This window comes from Ambystoma mexicanum, chromosome 2p (assembly GCF_040938575.1).
Source record: "Ambystoma mexicanum isolate Mex_15411 chromosome 2p, UKY_AmexF1_1, whole genome shotgun sequence".
Lineage (NCBI taxonomy): Eukaryota > Metazoa > Chordata > Amphibia > Caudata > Ambystomatidae > Ambystoma > Ambystoma mexicanum.
This window is the reverse complement of record NC_090923.1, coordinates 1,214,706,440-1,214,733,223: the sequence shown is the minus strand read 5'-3', so window position 1 is coordinate 1,214,733,223 and position 26,784 is coordinate 1,214,706,440.

The window sequence follows — 26,784 nt, the reverse complement described above, 5'->3', positions numbered from 1 at the left end:
CATTCATTTTACTAACGGGGGTATGGTGAACTGTCACAGGGGAGGTGGTGGGGCAGAGACAGCTTTATGGGAGAGCAAAATGGGCTCCTGGCCCACACCTTGGGGAGGCACATGCGGGGCAGATGAAAATATTTCTTTGCCCATTTCTTTTAAAAGCATAAAAGGCACGTCTGCAAATGTTATAGTACTGCTGCTGAGGCTTGACATCTTCTGCCTGGCTATTATTGACAAGTACATTCCATTCAGACCAATTTATCAAGTAATGCTTCCTGTGCTCATTCCAGGTTAAGGGATCATATTGTGGTTGGCCAACTCTGCCTGTTCTGTAAATTTATTTTTGAATGTTGGTGAGTTTGTGAATGGTGTATCCGGTATACAAAACAGGATATGTATTAGCTCATGAACGTCAACATACACAAATATGAGCACCTTGCTATAGGACAAGAACTGGAAAACAGTTTGGTCAAGTGCAGAAATGACATGCTGTGCTCAAGTCCAAGCTTCACCTCTTAACTTAAGTGTGTGATCCTGGGCATCTCATTTAACCTGTCACAATTGCAAGTCCAAAAATATTTCTACATTGTCAATCCCTAAGAGTGATGTAGTTCAAGGAGTACAATCATGGTTTGATTGGCTATTGTGTTGCTTCACGTATAATAATAGTAACCATTGATATACTGGACACGATAAAGTAATGCGTTGCATAGCTCAGTAACAGCAACACCACTTGAAAACCATGACGCTCTTCTAATCTTTGTCCAAGTCCCAAAGTGTGCACCTGCCTGGCAGCTTGTAACCTGTATTCACTATCAATTCTAAGGTCTCTGCGCCTTTCTCGTTGCTTCTGATTTGTCTCCTGTATCCATGCTTGAGGACCTGCACATTCTTTGAGGCTGCTAATCCGAGTTCTGCATATATGCTGGGTTATAGGTATGATATATGATATGATATGATGTGACATTTATAACGCGCTTGTACACAAGTGTTTCTAGGCGTGACAAGACGAGGAGGGGGGGACAAAAAAATGATCTTACTAGGCCTTGTGTCATTCAGATTGCGCAAGTGCAGGGAAGAGGAGAAGTGCCATGGGTCCGGTCCTCTGGTTTCCGGTCACCTAAGCAATAACCTGCCTTGGAGTAAGAATCTTCACCTCACATGCCATTGAAACAGCAGCACCGGTACGTCTATCAAGCCACTGTTCTGCTCAATATGGTAAGAAACTACATTTTAAGTCTTATGATCAGAGTGAAGGAAGAGCAACTGTTGGGCATTATCTCAAAATCTGTATAATAGTACTAATTGTTGGAATGTGTACCATTGTGGAGAGGTGCGGGGTGTGGAGGACAATGAACATGTAGGAACAGAAACCTAGGCATATAAAGAGTGTTGGTGAGTGTGGGAGGAATGCAAAATGCAGCCAGGATTTTTTCCCCCATAAAATATGGGGACAGGACTGATGAGGCTTTGGGTACTGAAGTTTGTATCACTCAGTAATGCACTGTATGCCTTGAACACATTTTGAACGAATCTTTTGGCAGCCAAAATAACACAAGAAGAAGAATCATTAAAAACTGAGGATTCCATACATGTTTGCTGTTGAAATATTCTCCCTCTCCCCTTTTATCCTGGCTTTCCCCTATCCCTGTCCCCCCAGAATGTGATTTCGCTCTGTAGTCCTGTTGAAATAACAGGGCAGATCCACATCAAGAGGGGATTGGGGTTCATACACTTCACGTGGCAACATGGACCTTGACACTGCTACATATGATGATCCATTCTTGTATGAAATGTCACAATACACTGATATGGTAACCATTGTTTTCTTAGTGCACTGAGGGATAATGCTTTATGAGGCCATGTCATGGTGGGGGCGTGGTCAAATGACATCACTTCCTGTGGGGGTGTGGTCTAATGACATCACTCCCTGTGAGGTGTGGTCTAATGACATCACTTCCTGTGGGGTGGGGGTGTGGCCAAATGACATCACTTCCTGTGATGTCACTCTTGGGGGTGTGGCACTGTGATGTCACTTCCGCTACCCCTGGCATTTTGGTGAAATGACGTCCCTGGCTCCAGCACAGCCTTGAAGGAATCAGCAAAGCTCTTGGCTTTAAGCAGTGCATATGCCGGCCGCCGAGCCTTGGGGGTCAGAAGGTGAGCCTGCTGCCTAGCAGGGCGGCCACACGGAAGCTGAATGAGATCCAGGGGACCCACGTGGGTGGGGGACAAAGAGGGTTGAGGGGCAGAGCAGTAGACCTGCCAGGCAGAAGGTTACCGCACCTGAGCGCGGATAAACGGAGGCGGGAGGCGTAGCGCCAGAGAGTACATGCGCCAGGCACGTCTCAGTCTGCTATTCTTACTTGCTGGTATCCTTGGGAAGACCAGGTCAAGGGTGTCCATAGCCTAAGATGGCCGACAGGGAGGGCAGGGATTACAACTCAACATAACATAACAGATGACCAGCCTGTATCCAGTCTGGGGGACTCATTAACATACGACTTGAGCCCTGCAAGTTGTATCTCCTCCACTGTGTGACGAAATATATGCCGCCAATGTGTTCATGTGAAGTCAAAGCTGTGGCGGGAGAGGTCGCCCTCCAAGCAGGAAATATATCATCCTCTGTGCCTCCTATGGTCGACCAGAGGCCAGTGCTGAATACCCCAACGAGTCCCTTCTACCTAAGCCTTCTGTTACTAGAGCCCATCCCAGGCTGGGTGTCATTTTAGGGGGGACAGGGGTGTTTGCCCCCCTCAACTTTCATGGCACACCATTTTGTCCCCATTCATTTGGCTGGGTCACCTTTTCTTCAGATGTCATGTCCCCCCCAACATTTTCAGCAAAGTTACTCCACTAATCCCAGGCGCAAATAATCATAGACTTGCCCCGCCACTGGGTACCTCGTAGCCACCGGGGCCACCAGAGGCAGCTCGGCAGCAGCAGCCGGGCACAGACATCGCTAAGCAATCCACAACAGCGGGAAGAGCAGATGAACAATATTGAAAGAGGGAAGGGAACAACAAGGTGCGCCATTTTAGAAACTCGTCAGAGCCCCGATTGAAATCCATGCCGGTCACGACACGGATCCAGGGGCGTTGCTAGGGGGGGTGCTAAGGGGATGTAGCCCCTGATCTTTTGGTTGTAGCCCTGGGTAGAATCTCAGGAGCTACAGCCAAAAGGCTAGCTAGCCCCCAGCCCCAACAGTACCGACATCAGCTTAGCCCCGGGTCTTTTCCACACCTAGCAACTCCCCTGCGGATCGCGATCCCAGTCATGGAAGTGGGTAAAATTGCCCATGCTCAGGGTTACACCAGAGAAAGAGAAATCCCAGAACAGTCCCCTTGTGAATGCAAACGCCATTGTCCATGTGTTGATGATCAATATTGATGTTAGGGCAATGCGACTGAGCGATACTATCCCCCCCACACCGCACATTTTGCCCCAGTACTGTTATCTCCTAATGCTAATGTGCTCCTCAAACGCACAGCTGTTGATATGGGCAAATATTTGACTAGTGTCAGTGCAGCCGCTTTACCACCTACAAAACTCACAAATTGCTGTGTCATGTATAAGAACTGGTCTGACCGTCAGTAGGTTGTTTATTGGTAAGTAACCAAGGCAGCATAAATATAGTAAACAGTACAGGTGCATTCACTGTAGGTAATGTCCAAGTCTCTGGGCTTTATCTTAGTCTGTGGTGCTGTAATGGGTTTCTCACTCCTCATGCAGGCGGAGCGCCGGGAGCTGCTGCTGCTCGGTGGCTCTCCAGCCCCCTCAATGCGGATGCCACTCGCTGCGGTGTTTTGCACCTCTCACTCCCAAATATGGATAATCACAAAGTTAGACTCTAGCACAGGCCTCAGCTTGTAACAAAGAGGCCTTGTAGTGCTTTGAAGCCAATAATACATAAGCACCAAAGGACTTCATCCTACACCAAGCTACTCTGGCACTCATCCAGCACATTCAAAACTCTTGCACTCCTTTTTTAGCAACATTGCACATAGTGCTGGCTTTAGCGGCAGCAGCGCCCCGGGCAGTGAAACAAAAAGTGGGCATGCCCCTGGTCATTGCCGGTGGGGCTGAGTGGCACTTTTTTTAAAAACTCACCTTTCCCTATTGTTCTTGAATTCACCCGCTCCTGCACTGGAAAGCCTGGCTGCGCCTTCTCCCACCACGCCAGCTTGTGGGAGTCCTTGAAAGACTCCCCGAGCTGACGTGGCAGGGGGCTACGGGACACCCTGTTTCCGCGCTGGCCGGTATGGCGCGACCGCTTCGCCGCAGCGGCCATTTCAGCCTGGTCATTTTGGTACAGAAGCCTTTCTGGCGCTGCTGAATTGGCGCGGGGGACGTTTGGACGTGGCTGACATTGCAGCCACGTCTAAACTCCCTCAGGCCGAATTCAAAAGCATCGTTGACAGGTACTGTGCCTGTTAACGTGTTGCATTTGCAAAGAATGATCCACTGCTCCTGGGGCGTTTATCCCAATGGGCGGCAGGGCCAGCTGCTAAATGCTGACATTTAGCAGCTGGCCAGAAAAGCCAAGCGCCAAATGAGCGCAAGGGGAATGCAATGACAGGTAAAGGTAGACTATATCTCAGAGGTTGTTTACAGGGCTTGGAAGCTGCAAACCTGTGGGTGTCAACACTGTTGCATACATGAGGTTTCTCACTTGCTTTAGTAGCAGGTCTTAAGTGTGTCAGGGACAGGCTGGGCAGAGCCCCGGCAGTCTCCAAACAACACCCAACTGAACTGTTCTTAAGTGCACAGAGAAACACACACACAGAAGACTGACACTAGATCCAGGGATTAACAAGCTGTGAAGGGAAAACGTGACGGTAAAAGAAGCCATTTTCACTCAAGCAGGGCAGGCAGTGCCTCATGACCTACGACTGTGAAAATTAATACATATGATGCGGGGGTTTCAGGCATTTTTCTATTAGGCTATCAGAAATTAAATGAGCAGCGTGGCCAGTGTGCATTATGTGCTCAGAAGGGTTCCAGGCATGAATCCCTGTCAGGGGCATACTTGTAAAATATTAAAATGTGTGGTCCTTCTTATGTTCCCAAAATGCTCTTTGGTTTTATGCAAAGCAGCCTGTAGACTATATTTGTGCTGTTCGCCCTCCTCCCCCTTTCTCTTATGGGATTTTAGGGTCGGCTGAAGATTGAAGAAAGCTCTTGGGAGCACATTTCAAAATGTCTTCTGAGGGTTCTTAACCAACCCCCTCTCCAACCCACCCAAGACTGCTGACATAGATGGGTGGTGCATGGATTTAAATGAAGATGCTCTTCATACAAATTCCAATTCATTATTTGCATGGATTTATCATTAAGGGTGCACAATATGAGCCCCACCTTGAATTTCATTGATCCTTAAGCATATTCTCTGCCCCACACACAGGAGAAACATGACAGAGAAAAGTAAACAACTTTAGAAGAGGTCTGTCTTTGGCCAGCAAAAGCATGTTTTAACCAACACAGTCTTTAGTTTGTGTAAAAATGAGTAGGTTTAAGATGTGCCCAATTGCGCTGGGACGTGTCGTTCAATCTGTGTGGGTTAGCAGCGTGGCTAATAGTCTATGGGGAACCTAAACCATAGAGTGAAAATAGTGCATGCGCGCTATCAGCTCAACACACTTTTGCCCTCAGTATCACAATCAATTATACTTCAACACTTGATTTGGTGTCCTTATTCAATTTTTTAATTCTTTGTTGAAACAGCCAACACGTGTTTTGACTAGACGTCTTCTTCAAGGCTAAACCTTCTGTTTCTTATAGACTGTTGCTTCATTGTTGGACAATCTCCTTTCAGTCTCTTTTCTATGGAATATACTCTGTTGCCCCAATCATCGGCGTTGCAAATATTGACAATGCCGTAAATCTGCTGGTGTCCTGTTCGGATTCGAATGCAGGACATGTTAATGCGTTTACGGTTAGGAGGGCTGCATTCCTTCTGCTGGACCTGTGAGCCATATTGAATAATCTCCCGCCAAGAAGGGCTTGCCTTGAGCTCACACCACCGAGAGCAAACGACGAGAGAGCTAACCATTTCGCTAGACGCCCCCACCCCAACATTTCTTTGAAGCGGCAACCAATTTAAAATGACATTTGGGGGTGTGGGCCCACACACACTGGTAGTGGTACCTGGTTGATTATTCACGAGCAACGTGGGCGCCGTCCCAAGCTCTCTTACCGAGCCAAGCAGGTAAACAAAACCTTTGACCCTTGGCTTATGACAACAGCTGTCTGTACCGACACCCCGGGTATGTTATTTGTTCCCTTGTCACTCCCATATGTCATTTCTGTACCTTAACCATGTTGTAACTAAGCTTGATGTATTCTTGTAAACTGCTGTGCCCAGCTACCAAAGGGTTCAGGGCGCATTACCAAACAAACAAACAGACAAACAAACAGTGCTTCAACTGGCAACCGGAATCGACGGGTGCTCTCTTTGGGGTGTGGCCTCAAAGGGGTCTTAGGCAAGTGCTGCCATCACCCGCCAGGCATCCCTTTGCAGCGATCATCACCCTCGCACATGGGGTGCAAGGGAGATGATCTCTGCTGCATTTCCAAGCTAAAAGGATCCCTGGTGAAGTTTGGCACCACCATTAAGGAAGAAAAGGTGTGGTGTCGCCACCGACAGCCGCCAGGCATCCCTTTAACTAAGAGATGCAGGGATCATCACTCTTGCACCCCAACATGCCCAAGAAACAGCGGGGAGAAAAAGAAGGCAAGCTGGATCACGCACCACACTGAATATAATGAGTGGGGCCCTGCCAGACCAGGGTGTCCCCTTGGTTGTTATCATGACGTAGAACATAATCCAGGCCCGGCACATCCCACGTCATAACACCATCTATCATGTCATTAAAACTATTGAAGCTATGCTTCTACCTTGAATCCATTATTTGGACAATTCAAGCCCCCTTTCCCTCTTCGAGGTTTCGCGGTCCCCTCTTCCCCCCATCCACTGTTCCGCTTCAGGCCGGACCAGTGGTGGCATAAGGTGGGTAAAGGCTGGATGGGGGCGCATGGCAGAAATCCATGGCACCACACACAGATCGAGACAGTCTTCATAACTCTACCCTCTCATAGCTAGGAGGAGGGTTGAAGGTGGAGCTCAGATGTGCACACCAGGACGAAGGACCTGCAATCATTCCCTTGCTGCTTGTCCTTGACAAAGGCTGCTTGAGCACAGTGCTGGAACCCAGTGCATTTTCAGGCAGCGTCGCCACGTCACATTGTTGACGAGATGCGCCATGAATCACAATAAAACAGGCAACATCTGTGCAAGCTAGGGGTGCAGAGAAAAACATTTCTTTCCCACGTGGCAGCGGAATCACAGGGCACCAGTGGTCAAAGTGTACGAAAAGAAGTAGTGGAACTATGTTCCGTACTGGCCTGTGCCGTTCCCCACAAACCCCATCGCCATGCACACGCCCACTGACAATACAAACCCCAAAACGCATGCTCCTGCTGTTTAGGGGAACGCTCAGTGCAGTGCACTTAAAGTGAAAGTTTCAATTTCTTCTTACACTTTTATTTTCAAACGAAACCCTTCCGGAACGGTTTCTTTTTCAAATGAAAGTATGGGAACTGTAAAACTTAATTAAAAGAAGTAGAAGAGCACTGCGCCCGACCGCTCCCGGCCACTTTGACCACTGCAGGGCACACTTAAACAATGTTTGTTAGGAGGCTGTGCATTTATGTGAATGGTACAAACATCTGCCGGGAAGACCGGCTGAGCCAAATAATGGCCGAGTGAGGATCTGTAGCACGCGGTGCACCCCGTCTCATCACTCAGTCACGACTGCTCATTTTTTACTCCGTCCTCATGACAGTCTTAGTCCATGAAACATCCATCAATGACCTCAAAGCCAAACAAGCATTGGCAAATCCCACATTTTGCGCTTGTGTGTGGGCATGGAAAAGCCATTTGCCAAGCACTGCCATAGTGGTATTAAATGACAATTGATGGTAGCAGGTGCAAAATGGTGCGAGTACCCGGGCATCAAATACCAGCGCCTGTTGAATGCTCACTAATTATCGACAAGGTTGGCTTTGCCAATGCTTGTTTTTAACAGGACTTTTATCAGTGAAGGACACATATAGTGCTTATAAATCAAGTGGCTGAAGGCAGACACGTTTAAGACATTTTTATTAGACCAGTAGCGCGTTAACAGCTCCAGTTAAGTCATTAACTCTCAGAAGACTGCTTTGTAAAATCACTGGCAGGCACTTTGCAAAGTTTGATGTTAAGACTTGTTTAAAGTGAGCTCAAAGATTTATCATGATAAGGTGGTATGGGCGGGGAGGGGCAGCAATTAGCATGGCCATGGGCAGTCAATGGATGGGCAAAAAGCCAACCAACACCTGCAAGCTTTGAGGCCCTTTCATATGCCATTTCTCCCTATATGTACTCTCATGCAATAGTTTCAGCATAATAGCTCGAAACTAAAAAGGAGGGTTTCCTCATGGCGGCAAGGACATTTAAAGGCCACCCGGCCGAAAACCAACTCTACCTCTTACTACCTGTCTCCACTCTTCGAGGAGTAAGGCTGGTTCGTGGCCAGAGGTGGGACGGATGCAGCCTCTAAATCACACTTTACCCAAGAAGGTAACACGTACCCTTATCTCGCTCTGTGTTTTACTGAAATGCCCACTGCCCGCTGACAGTTCTTGACTGTCAAAAATAACAAGCGGCATGTAATCCGTAAATGCGCCACTTGATGGCAGTCCTGCTCCACCAGTAACAGTTGGAGTGGCCACTGTGTTCTCAGTAGAGTTTTGGGTCGATCTATGCATGCCCGCTGAACAAAGATTCAGCCTTCAGCTTGCCTGATCTGTGCAGCCATGATGTGCATTATGGCAACACAAGGCACATCTTCCTTGCTGGCAAGTGTGCCATGCCCATGACAGGAGAGCTGCGTAGAGCATGCGTGTAATGTGAAATGTAATGCAACGTAAAATGGTCTTATCTGTTCTCCCATGTTTGATGAACACCTGTGTGTGTGTGGCTCTGTAGGAAAATATGGAAGGGGTTGTTAGTGGGATAGCGGGAGAGGCAGATGCAAAACCTGTGGTGCTGATTTAGGAAGGTCAGAATGGAAATGCCTGAGACCTGAATGCTGTTCTGCTTCTATTGGATTAGCCGAGACACTCCCTGATACCCTAGGATGCTCACAAGCCCACCCAGAACCTAACTGTTCTTGCCCTCTTGGACCACCCCTCCTAACCTGACTGTGCTAGTAGCGTACCGCAGCTTAAAATCATGCTCCTAGCCGCTTGCAAGTTTGCCACTACCACCTTAGTACTGAGCCTCTTTACTATCATGACTCCTGTACCCACTGCATCTTGCCCACCTAAAGACAGAAACATGAGACTAAGGGCTAGACTGTCCCAACTACATGAACCATCATCCTACCACACTTTTAGGGGCTACACCAACCTAACTAACCCAACCAACAAACGGTCTCAGCACCCTAAGCCCGCTCCACTGCCTCTAGGCGCCTCACCCACCAAACAGCTACTATCACAAGCTACGACCTCAACTAAAAAAATACAACCCTCTATCACCTTACCATCTAGCACCCTCCCGCTAACTGCCGCTCTCATTAATGCTAGATCAATGGTTGCCCACGCTACTGAGATCTCAGACACCCTAACGAACAAGAACCTAGATGTACTATGCATTACTGAAACTTGGCTTCATGAGGCTGCTGGCCCTGCTATTATGCTAGCAATACCAGACGGCTACCAATTGCTAAGAGCTGACAGACCCAACACCAAAGGAGGTGGCATAGCCATTATCCACAAAGCCAACCTGCCTATCCGCCTAGCTACTACCACGCCACTCCAGTCCTGTGAACTCCTCACTGCCAAACTCCAACTCTCATGCAACCGCACTCTCACCATCCATGTGATCTACAGACCACCTGGACCATTAGGTACCTTCGAGGACGACCTAACCAGCACCCTAACTAACAATACAAAAGACCATGTGCAAATCCTACTATTAAGAGACTTCAACCTTGGTTTCAATGACGGCAACGACAAACATGCCACATCTGTCGCAGCACTACTGCACGACTATGGACTAACGCAAAAAGTCACAACCCCCACCCACTCCAAAGGCAGAACTCTTGACTGGGTTGCGGACCTGAACTGCAACACCAGCATCACTAATATAACCCCGCAAATATGGACAGCCCACCATCTAATTTCATTCTCCGCCCTACTTGACCTTACCCATCCTAAACCCATAGTAATGGCCCCGCCACTTCCCACCAGAAGTAAAAAAGACATTTCAGCAGAACAACTCCTCCCACTCCTCCTCCCCACCCTCAACAACGTAGACAACATTACAGACCCGACATTTCTTGTGGAAACCTATAATAATAGCATGACCATGGCACTAGATCTGATCGCCCCCACCAAAATCTGTAAAGGCAAACAACTCTCCCACCTGAATAACTGGTTCACACCTCAACTGAAAGACCTCAGAACTCAAAAAAGAAAACTGCAATCTATATGGCGACACTCGCCCACTGAGGAGAACAAAATCAAGTTAGCCACCCTTGCCAAACAATATAAAAAGGAAATCATTAGCACAAAAAAGAATACCTACAACGACAGAATAACTAAAGCCAAATCTGACACTAAGGAACTATTCTCTATCCTGCGGGAAATGGAATCGCCCATACCGCAAACAGATAATATCCCCAAAAATAAACTCTGGTGCACTAACATACAAAACGCCCTAGCAGGAAAAATCAGCTCTCTTCAAACTAAAATTGCAATTAAAAAAGCCGCCTTGCTAGTGCCACTGGAGCCCACCCCCAAGGCACAGCTGCCCCAAACCAGGCCGCTAACACTCCACACCCCTTCAGCTTCAAACAAATAACCCTACTAGAGACAGAAAAAATCATACTCTCCCTAAAGCCATCCAATTGTAAAGGCGACAACTGCCCTCCTCAAATTATAAAAGATGCAGCGAGAGACCTAGCTCCCTTCATCTCAAAACTGATCAACGCCTCCTTTAAGACTAACCTAGTGCCCAATAACCTTAAACAGTCTTGGGTCCTACCCCTACTAAAAAAACAAACACTCGACCCTTCCATCCCGACAAACTATAGACCCATCACTACCGTTCCATTTCTACTTAAAATCATCGACAGGGTTGCCTACCTGCAAATCCAGGATTACCTTGAATCCAATAACCTACTTGGCTCACGACAATCTGGCTTCCGCCCCCTTCACGGCACTGAAACAGCCCTGATTGACCTAAAGACTCAAATTGACGAGTTGAAGGATAATGGAGAATCAGCTATGCTACTCCTCCTTGACCTATCGGCAGCCTTCGACCTGGTAGATCACGCAGTATTATGCAATCACCTCGGCTCCGCTGCCCATTTTTCAAGCGATTCCATAACCTGGGTTTAATCCTTCCTGGCTAACCGGACTATGAGAGTCTTCTCCCCCCTAGCAGCCGCTGACCCCATACAAGTCTCCTGCGGTGTCCCCCAGGGATCATGTGTGTCTCCCACTATGTATAACATCTTTACCAAACCCTTGTTTGACAAATTGTACAGACTGGGTGCCATCTACACTAACTATGCAGATGACACTCAGATCCTTATCCCCCTTTCGGGTAACTTCCTGGAAGACTCAGCTTTGGTAAACAAGATATATCTCCTCATTCAGGCATGGATGGCATCCCACGGCCTCTGTCTGAATGACGACAAAACAGAGATTCTGATCCTCAGCACAGAGACAGCGATTAAAAAACTCGACCCCAACTATGCCTCATTTAACATTGACAACAATGTCATCAAAGTGATGCCTGCAGTCAAAACCCTTGGGGTCTATCTGGACTCAGCACTCACTTTCAAGAAACAAATTAACTCCCTAGCTTCCTCCACAACCTATACTTGTAAACTGATCCGAGCATGTAGACCATTCCTAACGGAGATCAGCTGTATCACCCTAACTAATGCACTTATCATATCCAGATTGGACTATTGTAATGCCCTATATGCGGGATCTAACAAGTATATCCTTAACAAACTCCAAACACTCCAAAATAACGCTCTTAGAGTAGCCTTAAACATTCCTAACAGAGCCCATGTCTCTACCGCCAGAAGGAATATCCACTGGCTTAAAATCAATGACAGGATCACCCTCAAAACTCTCTCACTCACGTCCAAATGCCTCAACAATATAGCTCCTCCCTATCTAGCAAACAGAATCAACAAAAGAACCTCTAATCGCCCCACAAGAAGGTCTAACGCCTTCACCCTGCTGGTGCCCAGATATAAAAAAAGCACAGCTGGTGGCGCCAGCTTTCCTGTCACAGCGGCCCAAACTTGGAACAAACTCCCCTTAGAACTCAGAAAGGACCAACCTTACCCAAGTTTCAGACGCAGGGCACTCTCATGGATACGTTCCAACGACATCTAAGGTGATCCCCCTCCTTAATCAGAACCTCTCGTCCTGAGAGACACCCTCCTGACTATGCCCTGCTAACTTGTCCCTAGGTACCCCGACCACCACTGCCAGTATCCAGCTACAAACTGTGGCTGACTACCACTCAGCTCCCTCTTGCTTCCGACACCTGACAATCAACCGCACAAGTTATTCCAAACTTTAAACTTCATTAAACTGTACCACCCTCCATTTCTTTCTGTTTCCAACACTTGGCATTAACTGTTTAGCACATGTAATCTATAATGTTTCTGAATCTGCTCCTACCGCTTACTTCTGTGTGTGTCACTGTAACAAAATTCTCAAGTAATCTTGTAATGCTTGCGCCCGGCTACCTGCGGGTTTGGTTTTGCGCTATATCAAATAAATAAACAAACAAACAAACAAACTTGGGAATATGTTATCTAAAGGGTGGAGCCCAAGATCTGATAGGCTACAGTGCTTTGGATCTAGTAAGCGCTGATGTGGGAATTGTAATAGCGCTAGAGAGGGGAGCTTATTCACAGCTCGATTAACGTTCATATGGTAATAGCTAGGCCTGCGGTTGCGGTACCTGGGTGGCGCGTTCAGTGTAGCATAAGGTAAAATGTGATTTTAGCAGTGAGTCTCTTGGATACAAGAGGGTAGTAGGAAAGCGAGGGGTATTAGAATTTTGCAGTAGCATTTGTTTAGTTCCACATTGGTTGGGTGGGCGCAGCCCAGGCGAGTCAGTTATATATTGGTCTTGGCCGGTGAGTTGTGCATGGGTTCCTGGTATTTCGTAAGGGCAATTGAGGGGGATAGCTCTACTTTCTTCTGAAAACCGTCCACGTACGAAGCACTATGTGCGATTCAGCGGGATAGCTCTTCTCTCTAAAGCCTGATAATGTAAGGTGCAGTATATGAAACGTAGGGGATAGCCCTTCTTCAAAAGCCTTATAGTGTAGTATGCAGTGTGTGTGATTTAGAGGGATAGGATGCCTGTCGAAAGCCTGACCATGTAAGGTGCAGTATATGAAACTTGGGGGATAGCCCTCCTTTCTAAAGCCTTATAGTGTAGTGTAGGATGCAGTGTATGTAATTTAGAGGGATAGGATGCCTGTCTAAAGCCTGACCATGTAAGGTGCAGTATATGAAACTTAGGGGATAGCCCTCCTTTCTAAAGCCTTATAGTGTAGGATGCAGTGTGTGTAATTTAGAGGGATAGGATGCCTGTCTAAAGTCTGACCATGTATGGTACAGTTGCTTTGATTTAGGGGGATAGCTCTACTGTCTAAAGCGGGACCATGGGCCTCATCACGAGTCTGGCGGTAACCCTTAAATGTGGCGGTAGCGCTATTACCGCTGCATTTAAGGGTCCGCCAGATCATGGCTTCGGCCGATTTCCCCCCAGCGTTAAGCTGGGGGGAAATCTGCCAAAATTTCACGCTCGTACCGCCGGCGGGAAATCCGCTGGCGGCAAGAGCGTGAAATTTCCCCATTGAGCCCAATGGGGAATGGGGCATTCCCGAATGGGCTCAATGGGGAATGGGGATTTCCAGTTCCGCCAAACCCATGATCCGGCGCTAATAGCGCCGGTTGGTTTGGTGGTAGGGCAGATAGCGCCAGCGCTATTAGCGCCGGCATTACCGCCCAACTCGTGATGAGGCCCCATGCACGGTGCTGTATGCTATGCTATATGGATCTATACTGCGATCCAATGCCATATGTAGGATCTCCAGGCCTTATGGCAAATCTGAAACTGGAGAACGGTGGGTGAGGTTAGTGGAGAGTGTGAGAATCTGCAAGTTTGCTTTGCTGTTTTGTAAATGCGTGCAGACCGGAATTACTCGGAGCTCCATATGCGGGTCACTTTCTAAGTGTTCTGTGTCACGAGCACAGAGGTATTTGTGTCTGCAGGGAGCGTTGCCTGACTGTGGGGCTACTGGCAGGGCTGTGTTGTGTAAGTTAGCTGCAGAGGTCTAGTGTTCTGATGTTTTATGTCCATTAGGAGGGATGTTCAGTTGCCATGTGTGGTTGGGCTAGTCCATATGTATATTGTGTGCTTGAAAATAGTTTCAAAGTGTTAGTGGGGGGAGCAGTCAGAGACCTTAGACGTGAGGATGGTCCTGAAACCACTTATAGCACGAGAGGCCCATGGGCTTTGCCCAGTGGCCGGCTGGGACTTTTGCTCATCGTGGCAGCGAACAGCGTTTCTCAGGTAATTGGGCCGGGGCCAAAATCCTTGGTTGTTTCGCCTAGCAGTCTACCCTAGTGTATCCTACAAACCTCTCACTCAGTGTTCACAGCCACAGGTCAAAATGAAATAGCCTCCCACCCACAGGCTGCCACCACTCAAGTGGTGTTAAAGGGGAGATGGTTGTGGAGGAGGAGCACGACTGGATGCTGGAGCAAGCACGGGGCATCCTGAGGCCGGTCAAGCTCGAAAGGCTTTTCCCGGGCAGAGGGGTCGGAGGAGTGACTACATCGCGGGCACCCCAGGGCCAACAGCCCCAGGTGACGTGAGCATTGCGGACCAGGTTTAGAGAATGGCCAGGCACCTCAGAAGAGGATCCAGAGCTGCGCTGTGCCCAGTAGGTGGAGGCCTGGGTGGGAAGCTGAAGGACGGTGCCCCCAAGTGAGCGGTGTGTGAATGTAAAAGAGCGTCCCTAGTGGCCGACGTGTGCAACCACTGTATAGCAATGAGCGGTCCAAATGGACTGATCCGGCCGCAGCTTAGTCAGGGGTGTGAGTGCCAGGTACTTTCGACATAAAAGAGCAACTGGCACACCAATGGGCCGGCACATCATTTGAGGAGCAGTGCTGGGGAGGGTGGCTCAGTGTGGTGTTCCAGGCACTCCTACTCAATTACCAGAAATACGGCCCACACAGAAATGCGGTGACCCATGCAGACTGGACCATAAAGACGATAGGGGGCACTCATGTGAATGAGGTACATGCCAAAGAATAGGAAGGGGTGGGTGCGGCAGCCAAAATATATCTGCAACAAGCCAATGAAAATTTGGTCACTCGTTATGTGGTAACCATTGTACACATCTTGTGATCCTTTATTAAGAACTAGCCGTGGGCATGGTGAGTATTTCTGGTCTGTGGGGTCCTTCTAGGTGTCTTCTTCTAGGGTGACCTATGGAGATGTCCCATAGCATGGAGTATTGAAGGGGTACATGCTTGTTTCGTGTGACGGGAGTATTATGCAGCCTTGCGGTCACCAAAAAAAAGGCAAGGGGCAAAGTCTATGAACACCCCAAGTTAGCTATGGTTGAGAGCCTCACGTCCCGTGGAGGGTGCATTGAGGCATGCAATCATTAGACATTAGAGCTGCATTGTTCTCAATGTTCAGCCAAGGTTTTGCAAAATAATTGACCTCTGAGCGGAAAACTCCCTCGGAGGTGATGAGTGCTAGAGTATCACGCTTGAGATGATGGTCTAGAAGTCAACTGGGGCCTCAGGGCAGTAGCCCATCTCCTGTTTACATTATTTTGCAGGTTGCCCTAATATAATGGAAATAATCTCCAGCTGGTCTGGGAAGGGGGAATAGTGCCATTCAGTGACCCCCTTCCCCCGCACTCCCTTGGTGTGTAGATATATGTCCCACCCCCATTTCAGAGTAACCTAGGCAACATCCCATTTTGCTTTATTTAGTCCACCCCATTATCGGAATTGAATGACTCTTTGAGTGATGCTGTCTGAATCCCATCTTTCATACCACTGTCAGCATTATTTACAAGAGGCTTTCATTTCAGAAGGTCCACTTCGAGCTCTGTCAATTGGTTGACCTTGACCGACACACAATTTGTCCAACATAGGGATAAGAATAACACAAACCTTATTGGGGATGTGTACAATTTAAGGTCAAAATAATACAATGAGGGAGGTTTTAACTAAATCAAAGTTATCAGTATGGTGATTCTCCCGGATGTGGGCTTTGCATCAGGACACCATAAAAAGGCTGGGGCTTTCTGGAAAGTTAGAGAGTGTCTGCATACAAAGTTCCTCAGTTCTCCCTTATTCTGGGACTGTTTTTCTCCTGATTGATTAATGCAATAATCTGTAAGATGAAAGTATCAGGTTTAGGGGGTTTCTGTAGCCTTTTTCTTTGGTCTTCTTGGGGTTTCTTCATCTCAGTCCCAGGTTTAAGGGGATCCCTCAGCCTTCTTCTCTGGTCCCCTTGGGGTCTGTGTTCCTTTGTTCTCATTTCCGGATATAAAGTGTTCCTACAGCCTTCTTTTGGCATTCACGAGAGGGCGTCTACTCGCTGAGCGTCAGCTCCGGAACAGAGCCTGTTGATATGATATGATGTGGCCTGTACACAAGTGTTTCTAGGCGTGACAAGACAAGGAGGGGGGAAACAAGGGAGGACAAAATAACAATTTTACTAAGCCTTGTGTCATTCAGATCGCGCAAGTGCAGGGAAGAGGGAAGGGGAGAAGTGCCAGGGGGCATGGGAAGGGGGAAGTGCAGTTAACCCACAAGTGCTGCCAGCGGATGGCTCATAAGTGCAGACAAAAGGGACTGTAGGGTTGCAGATACAAGTGCTGGGGAGCCTGGAAGCAGTGTGAGGGCAACTGGACATGCAGGAGCCTGGGCCCAATTTCAGAGGGTAGCCAGGTGACCAGTGTGCGGAGCAGTCAGGTGCATCAGCAGGGGAGAGGAAGAGAGAAAGCGGAAGCAAAAAGGAAAGTCTTGAGTTGCTTCCGGGAACCAGAGGTGGTTCTGCTCATGTTTGAGAGAGGCAGGGAGGCTGTTCCAGAGGGAGGCCCCAGCCGAGGAGATAGATCTGTCTCCAACTCTCTGCTTGGAGAAGCTTCTGACCCTCAGAGAGTTGGAAGTGGATGAGCAGAGAGCTCGAGAAGGCATATGTTTTGGAACAGAAAGTTGGAGGTAGAGCGGTCCCAGGTCCCAGAAAGCCTTGCAGACAATGCAGAGGGTCTTGAAGTTGATCCTTGCAGCCACTGGGAGCCAGTGAAGAGATTTCAGAGCTGGAGATATACGATCCCAGGGCTTGAGGCCAAGGACAAGTCTTGCAGTCCTGTTCTGGATAATGATGGGCTTGGTAGGTGGTGTTGTCATGTATCTGGCTTCTAGCCAAGGCCAGTGGTCGAAGTGTACAGAAAGAAGTAGTGGAACTATGTTCTCTGCTGGTTTGCCCCGCTCTCCACAACCCCCATCCATGCTCCCCTCCCACACACAATACAAACCCACAAACAAATACACCTGTTATTTATGGGAATGTGCAGTGCAGTGCACTGAAGTGAAAGCTTCAATGTCTTCCTACACTTTCATTTTAAAATGAAACCATCCCGGAACGGTTTCTTTTTAAAATAAAAGTATAGGAACAGAAAAACCTAACATGAAAAAGTATAGGAGCACCGCTCCCGACCGCTCCCACCCACTTCGACCTCTGGCCAAGGCCCAGAGCAACATGGAGACTGGCGGATGCGCTAAGGTCTGGTCAGGGTACCCCTTTGGCCTCTTACTACCTCCCTCACCATGGTGGTCAAGGTTCTCCGGCCGCCTACTCCAGTCTCTCCTTTGTCGTCAGCCTTTCATCGCAAGTCTTGCTCCTACAGGGAAGCACACTGGGCCCTCCTCACATTCTTTTTTCCTTCTGACCTTCCGCTGCCCCTCCTGGATACCTTTTCTTGAACATGTCCCTTCATTTTCCCATGTGTATCTCTTAGTGTCCTATGGTTTATCATCTCCCACTCCTACCCGTCTTCCCAGTCTTTGCTGATGTATTATCTTCCTCCGAATATTTAGCAAAAATTCACTACTTCTCTGCTCTTCTTTCTACCCTTCCTCCTTGATATTCGTCTACTTCTCCGCTTTGCCTCCTTCTACCACCTCCTCCTTCACCTCATTGTTTTTCTACCCCTCTTCCTCTTCACTTCCCTCTGCCACCTCCTGCTCCTGTCAGATGGTTCTGCACTCCTCCACCTCTTTCAACAACTCCTTTACTCTTTTATTTATTGGCTCCTCTTTTCTTGTCCTCCTCTCCTTGCCCGAGACCTCTTGCCAGCCCTCTGGGTCTTTCTCCTCACAGCCATCTGGGTTTTTCTCTTTACAAGACCATCTGGGTCAGTCTATGGCCACCCATTTGCATCACACTCCTTCCAACCTCCAGGACCTTTCTCTCTCCAGTCCCCTGGGTCCTTCTGTTCTAACCCTGTGGGGTGTCTTCATTCCCCACCTTCAGGGTCTCTCATTAAACAGACTCCTCGGCCCCCTTTGTTGTCTGCTCTTCCTAGACTGCCTGCTCTCTCCTTCTGTCTTTTGTCTCCAGCTCCTTCTTGTGCTTCAGCCCCTTCGGTAACTTCTTCTCCAGCTGTAAACCTCCCCAACCAGTTCTAAATGAGCTCTTTCTTCCAAATCTCACTGCTTTCTGCCACAGGCCCTGCCATTTACAGAGCTTTGCCGCCACCTTCCAATCCCACTCAAGTGAAAGGAAATTCAGGTGTGTTTCCTTTGGTATCTGGCATGGGGATTTGCTTAAAGTTCCCATCCTTTGGGTTGGATTACAGTTCTGATGTGAGACCGGTGGTTGCGTTTCCCCTAGCCTTGGGTTGTACTTTCTCTGTCTGCCATGCCCTGGCCCTATCCTCGGTGTGCGCTCCGTTAGCCTAACCAGTATTACATGTATGCGTGTGGAGTATTGGTAGGTGACTGATGGACTGCTTGCATTCTGTTTCCTTGTTCACAAACCTCTCCTTACCCCGAACATCCACTGTTGCAGATAGGAAAGAACTATTAGTCAGGCCTTCTATGTCTACATCCCAAGACTAGAGGTGAGCGAAACCTCCGCCCGCGACGCGAAAAGTGCAGAATTCGCACTGGAATCCATTTCTGCCGGTTCTGCGAAATTAGCACTACGGTTCCGCTGCCACTGAAATTTTGCCTGTTTTTTTGTGGTTTTGCGTGGAGCACAGTGTTTCGTTCCCATGTTGGTTTCATGTAGCGCGCGGAGAAACTTTCTTCGAACTGTGCTAGTTTCCTGCAGCAACACGAGAAACTTTGTGTAGGTTAGGCTCCTCACTAACACCTAGGTCCACATACCCTCCGCTCCCCACCCTGCCTGAGAATGGGTGATCTGCTCCCTGATGATTCCTCCCTTGGTTGCTTGTAGATCCCATGCTGCCTAATTGCCTGCCCTCCAACTCCCCCTCTTAGCTACTACTACTGTTTCTCCACTTTACACTCTGATTGTAAAATGCTCTGTTGCTTCCCTAAGCTTGGTCTGCATTCAATAAATACTCTAATAATAATAATACATTCCTACAGGTAAGGTTGAACAGACAAAGTAGTTTGACGAAAGCATTTGGAACACACAGAGGACTCCGACAGGGTGGTCTCATTGCTCCTTGCTTGTTCAACCTTTATCTATCAGAATTGGGGTATTGCCTAGCCAGTTCAGTTTTTGCATCACCTAGAATTCATAATTGTACTGTTTTCTAGTTGGCATATTCAGACAATGTCATCCTCATAGACCATACACAATTGGGTCTTCAGCGGCTGATTGATGCTACTACAAATTATGCTGTAGATAACGAGTTGGCAATTCATGTTTTGTATTTGACTGAACTTACATTGCGCTTTCACCAAAGCGCTTTTACAAAGAGAAGAGAGTGGTACATTTTAACAAAGCAAGTTTTGGTACAAAAAGAACATGATTAGGAAGAAGAATGTAAAGACAAAAGATGAACCTTCAAATGGGTACGGACGATGCGCTAAGTAGAAGAAGAACGAATAGTAAGAGAGAGAGAGTTCCAATGAAGTGGAGCAAGACGAGAAATGGAGCGAAAACGCAAAGAAGCAAAGGGGGTTTAGGGACAGCGAGGCGACAGATGGACTGGGAGCATAGGGCTTGAGAAGGAGAGTAAAAGGGAACAAGAGAAGCAAGATAAGAAGGAGCAAGACCGTGAAGATCAATCAAGAGAGAAGAACAGTAGTCAATATGGGAGACAAGGCAGAAATAAGAATTTAAGTGGTGTAAAAGGAAAGAAAAGGATGGGCACTATGAAGATTGAAGAGAAGTAAGCAGCAGTTACAAGCAGTATGAGAGATGTGAAAGGAGAAGGAAAGGGAGGAATCAGAAAGAACATCAAGATTCCATGCAAAGAGAGAGCAAAAGGCAGTTTGGAAGGGCCAGAGAGGGCAGAAGAAGAAGGAGGGAAGAAAATAACTTCGGTTTTAGATGGGTTAAGATGGAGAAAGTGAGAAGCCATCTACGTTTGGATGTAAGAAAGATTATAATAAAACAAAGGATATTCGATCCGCTAGAAACGAGAAGAAACCTTAAGGTTGTACTTGGAAAATCGGCAAATCTGTATTGACACCCGCATCTCATGTAACTTATTTGGGGTTTGATTTGGATGCAATGCCTGATAAAGGTATGATATTAACAACACTAAAGAACGAGGCTGCACAGTTTCCCGCCCAAATGAAGAGAATAAACAGCAAATGCTGTAGGTTCTCTATGTTGCCCCTCGTTGAAGTTTAAAGGCTGAAAGTAGTCCTGGCTATTTTGTATGGACATGAGATCTATCACCTGTCGTGTCTGATTAACTGGGAATTTATCAAAGCTAGTATTTGGGAAAAAGCTCTTCATTTACCGGATTGCTTCCTAATTGCATCCTTGAGATACAAATTGGGTTTAGTCTCTTTGAATGGGAGGTATATATGGAAAGTACTTTCTTTCTATAGGAATATACTTGCTTTGTTAAAATGTACCACTCTCTTCTCTTTGTAAAAGCGCTTTGGTGAAAGCGCAATGTAAGTTCAGCCAAATCCAAAACATGAATTGCCAACTCCTTATCTACAGCATAATTTCTAGTAGCATTAATCAGCCGCTGAAGACCCAATTGTGTATGGTCTATGAGGATACACATCCGAGGTCATCCGCGGTCTGCTGTTTCTCTGTGCCTATATTTTCGAACCCGCCACCGGACTCAATGTTTGCAGATCTAAAATACAGTACATGTGCCAAAAACTCAGGGCCTGCGTCTGACTTCAGGATTTTGGGTGAATCTATGTTGGGTAACAGTAATCAAACATCTTATATGCTGACAGTGAACAAAATTCTAACTAAAGTGCTGTTTCAAGAAGACTGGATCTCTTCAAGTGCAAAAATGTGTAGTTATAAACTGTATACAAGTCTCCCCAAAGGGTACAAAGCACTGGGGTCACTCCCATTGTACTTGCAAAAATGTCCCAATTCATATTGGAGAGCTAAGGTTTTGTGCTTTAGACTGAACTTATTACCGACAGGTGAAATCCGGTCTATTAGTCGAAAAAACTTAATTTCTCCTAATTGTTGCGGTTTATGCAACATTGAAGAAGATATCCAATCTTTAGCACATCTGTTGATTCACTGTCCGGCTTTACAAAACTTAAGATTGCTCCACTTAGTAGATTGACGCACAATGACCTCTCGCTAAATACATATGATTTTTGGGAGAGGTTGTCAAGTGGCCATAAAACACCTCTGACAGAAGCATTATTAACATTTTTAAATCAAATTGACATGATCCCGATTAGATGGTAACTCATTTTTAAATGTGTGACAGGTCCACGGAGTCTATAAACTGGCGCTTTTATGGGTGAATTCGCATTGCGCTCTCTATTACTTGAATCACAAGTAGCACTTTATAAGTGATGAAATGTTCTGGGAATTTATTGCGAATGTTTAATACATTTGAAAATGGGAATCAGAACTGATTATCACTTTGTAATTTAGTGGATACTGGTTTTTAATATTTGTATAGTTATGTATAGGCAATTTAGCACTGTTGTAGATGTAACATTGAACAATTTTTGGAATCTTTAGAAAAGAAAAGATTGTGATATGAAATTCTTTGTATCTTCTCTTTTTAATATAACCGTATCTGTACAATCTGTGTTTTGTGTAAGTTTAACTTTGATTAACCAATTCACACTCTAGATAAATAAATAAATAAATAATAATAATAATAAGAAGAAGAATTTCTGTAACTGCGTGAGTGGACTTAAGCAAGCAGGCATTACTGGCTCTGTGGGGTCACCACTCCTCGATTCCCTTTACGGTAGCAGTGTGATGAGCCCCTGCCTGCCATGTGTGGCATGGTTTGGCTTGCCACGGGATAGTCCCCAGACTGCCCACGGGCCCAGCATCGCCTGACTTGTGGCAGCACCCACCTCCCTTCGTGACCCATCTATCAGCAATTCCAGCCAGGGGACTTTGTCACCGCTCTTTATTTCACATCACTTCCGAAATGACATGGTGATTGAAAGCTTTCGGTCAAAGGTTTCTAAAAGTTCACAGACTTTATTTTCAAAGATCTACACCATGCATTCTTCTTCCCATCTGCAATCTCTGTCAAAGGGTTCTCTGGGGACAGAAGGAGCTTCCAATGGTTGTCTTCTGGTGTCCTGGAGAAACCCGATTTTCTGGATTTACATAACAGAGGAAATTGTTCACAATGTTTAGGTGTCTGTCAGTGTGTGTCACGTGACCCCATTCTCCACGTGCACAGGGTCATGGTTCAATGTCAAAACAAAATAGGACGGCTGTGGGAATGCTGGGCCTGAACATCAGGGGGGCACTGTTGGCCGATCTAGGAGTGTTGATAGGTCTGCTAAAGAGCCAGGGCTACGCTAATGTCGGGGCTAACTAGCCTTTTGGTTGTAGACCCTGGGCCTGAGCTTATATCCGGGACTACAACCAAAAGACCAGGGGCTATACCCCCCCCTCCCCCCCAGCTGCCACCCAGCAACACCTCTGGGCAACCTTTCATTCTCAGCTTAGCTGTTTGCGCAAAGGGTGCCTACAGTCTCTAGCTTATGCTTCCTTGGCGGATAGTGTAGTTCACTGTTGTGTGCAAGACATAGAAGGCATTTATTTATTTTATTTACGTGCACTGCAGTTTACATCACACTTTTTACACGCAAATAGAGAAATGACAAGTATAGCAAAATACATGGATCCAAATTCCACAATTCATAGCGTAAGCGAAATCATTTCCATAGAATACAGCAATTAAATTTACACAAACTATAAAATAAAATTGATTAACGAAGGGTACAATTAAAAAGAGACATTTAACAGTGCAAAATATACACAAAATGCATCAGATTCCTCATTTCACAGCCTCTGCTTATTTTAGTTTCATTAGGTTAATGAGATGAAGATACCGTATGACTTCTAATGTCATTGGGACTTCATTTACGGGTATGAGCCGCTGCCAAAGGCTTTGCATAGTTAACCGTTCAATGTCAAGTACGAATTCACTGAACATGTGTTCCCTTAGAATGTCCATAGATGGGCATTCGTGTTACAGGATGTGAAAGCGACTCCGCAGCATTCTGTACTTCACAATGTTTACAAGTGGCTGATGACCATGTGACGTGGGATCTCTGTTCCTGATATTATTGATTTCGCCAGCAGGTGGAACGCTCATCCTGAATCCAAGGCACTGTCTTCGCCGGTAGGCAATTGGTCGATTTCTCCGATATTTTGGGGCTGCGCCATAGCTCCTAGTGTCCCAGAAGAGATGGCCACATAGTTTATACGGTTCAATTGGTTGGAGTTGAAGGGATGGCGGTCCCCTGCGAAACCGCCAAGAGTTTGTCTGTTTGTTTGTTTGTTTATTTATTTATAATGCGCACCAGACCCAGGGGCATCAGGGTGCAGGAAACAAGGTTACGTTCAGCTTGGTTACAAGGGTACATGGAATGCAAAGGCAGCAATAGGTACATGAGATACAGAGGCATAAATGCAATGTAAAATACATGAATAGCTAGATTCAGAAGTGATCACAGTACAACACAGACAGGGTGTCCAGAAGGGACTAACACATAGTGGGCAAATCAATATGCAGAAGGATATACTGTGATGGAGAATATAGATAGTCGAAAGAGTGTTTATCCAGATGGTTATTTATCGTTTTCTTTTAGCCAGTCAGTCAAGTTCTGTCTGGATTTGGAAAAGGATTGGTGTTCTCTGATACCGGGAGGTAGGGAGTTCCAGCAATTGCGCAGTTAGTGGGTGTAATCGTACCTGCTTCCTGGCACATGGTTTGTCGGGGAACCAAAACTCCAATGTTCCCAGTGGGTTAGTTGCTGGCTGATATGACAAACCTTGCTTTGTGATGGTGCTGGCGGTAGGTTGTTAACCAAGGTTGTAGCCTTCGATTTCTTGAGTTGTTGGATATTTGAAATAATGGAGAAGAGACTCCTGACTCGTTGTCATCAGTAAGGGTTTAATGTGGTAACACACATAGTTCACAGGTCTAGCAAGGTGTGCTAGTTAAAGGTGAAACAAGAGCCAACGCGCGTTTCAACAGTAGTATTTATCAAGGCTGTGATAGGTGGTGTGGTGAGGTGATAGTTGTGAAATGCCTATCGGCGCAGTAGTTGGTGGTTATAAAACATATACAGTTAGCATACAGTATTATGGGTCACATATCACATTGAGGTGGCGGTGTGTGAGTTGTGGTGGTGGTGTCAAGTTGATTGGCAATTCATAAAGCAGCACACGTGTGAATACCAGCAATTACATTTTCACATTTATACATTTGGCAAGTGGCAAATAGGTAAGTTGCTTGAGTATCGAGGTACCAGGAGAGAAGAACGGGAAAGGGAAGGTGGGAAAGCAAGGGGAGAGGATTAGAATACCGAGGAGCTGTGTGAGCAGGTTGATGTAGATAGAAAGGGCTGGTGCTTACCAGAAGATGGTAGTTGGTCCTGAGTAGGAATGGAGCGCCTGAAGAGCCTCCCAGTAATTGTGGCCGGTGGGCTGGTTAGCCAATCTGGGGGAGATAAGTCAAGGAAATGAGCATTTGAGAAACAGGAGTTCCCATTAGTCAAGCCAATTAAAGTTTATATGCAGTGAGGAGCAATGGCCCAGAGTAGGATAAGTTAATTGGACCCTGTGGGCGGGTTCCAAAGCATGGGGGTGGCTGGCATTGGCCATCGATAAAAAGAAAGGTGGGGTGGGTGGTTGTGCATGTGCGTGAAGTTGGTGTGGTCGGGGGAAGGCGGTCATCTGCGAGGCTGGGTCAAACACAAAAGGTGGGGGAGTGGGGGAATAGTGCTTGACGATTATCAAGCATCTTGCTGGACACTAATGCGCACTGTGATGTGGCTTGGGTTAGGGTGGCCGTGTGGGGGCCAAGTGCCATCTGGGTTGGGGAGTGGTGCTGCACGTGTCCCCAGGTTGATGCGTGTGATGAGAGAGAAGAGGTTGATTGTCCCTGTTGGGCATGAGTTGCTGTGTCCATTGTGGGGCATGTGGCGAGTGGCACTGGGTGTGCGGCTAGTCCCAGGCTGTGCAGGATCGGCAGGCTGCGAAGAGGCATGCTGGGGGGGTGCTACAGTTGCTGCACATAGAGTGTCCCCAGAGTCAGGCTGGGTGGATGCGGGAGACTAAATAATTAAGTTCGATCAAAGTCCAGCAAGCAGCCCGTGAGGCTATGGGATGTCATAAATGCTGTCAAGGTCAGTTAACATGAGGGCATGTCAAGGTGGACGTGTAGGTGTTGGTGGCCGACCGTGCTTGGACTAAGTGAGGCCGACTGTCATGGGAGTGAATGGGGAGAGTCCTAATGCGGCTGCATGCAGTTGGAGGGGGGTGTTATGCCCGTGCATAGGTCGCTATCAGCATGCCAGGAAGCAGAAGGGATCAGCCAATAGGGGATTGTCAGGTGCAGCTTGTGGCAAAATAGGGCGAGTGGCACCCTGGTAGGTATGCAAAGCGGGATGTGCCCATCAATTGATGTTAGAAGGAAAAGAGAGTAAAAAGGGTTTTATGAATGATAGTGCTGGGCGAGAGGGCTGCATAGAGGGTGCCCATTCCAGCATTGTTAGTTATGTGTGAGTGAGGGAGGTCTCTTTCTTACAAACCGGCCCAGGCATGGCCAGAAACCAGCCCCCACCTCCCAGGGACGATTGCGGCCCGGTCATGGGCCGAAAGGCCGGGGGGCCAATCCGACCCTATCTATATTACTGGAGTAAGCTAGGAGGAGCAATCATTTCCTTCCTTCTTCCCTCCCATCATCCATCACTCCCTTATCCCTCCGTCCCTTCCTTCCTCTTGATTTTCTTCTTTCTTCTTTCTTTTGTTCCTTCCTTTTTTCTTGCTTCCCCTTCCATTCTCTCCCCTTTCTTTCATGGGCATCTTTTCTCTCCTCCTTTCTTTCCTCTTTCACATTGTTTCCTTCCTGCCTCCCTACCATCTTAATGTTCCCCCCATCCTTCTACCCTCCTTGTTTTTTCTCTTCTATCATTCCTCCTTATTTCTTCCTTCGATTGGCACTTTTGAGAAAATGAAGCTCAAAGGGAAGCGCATGGGGG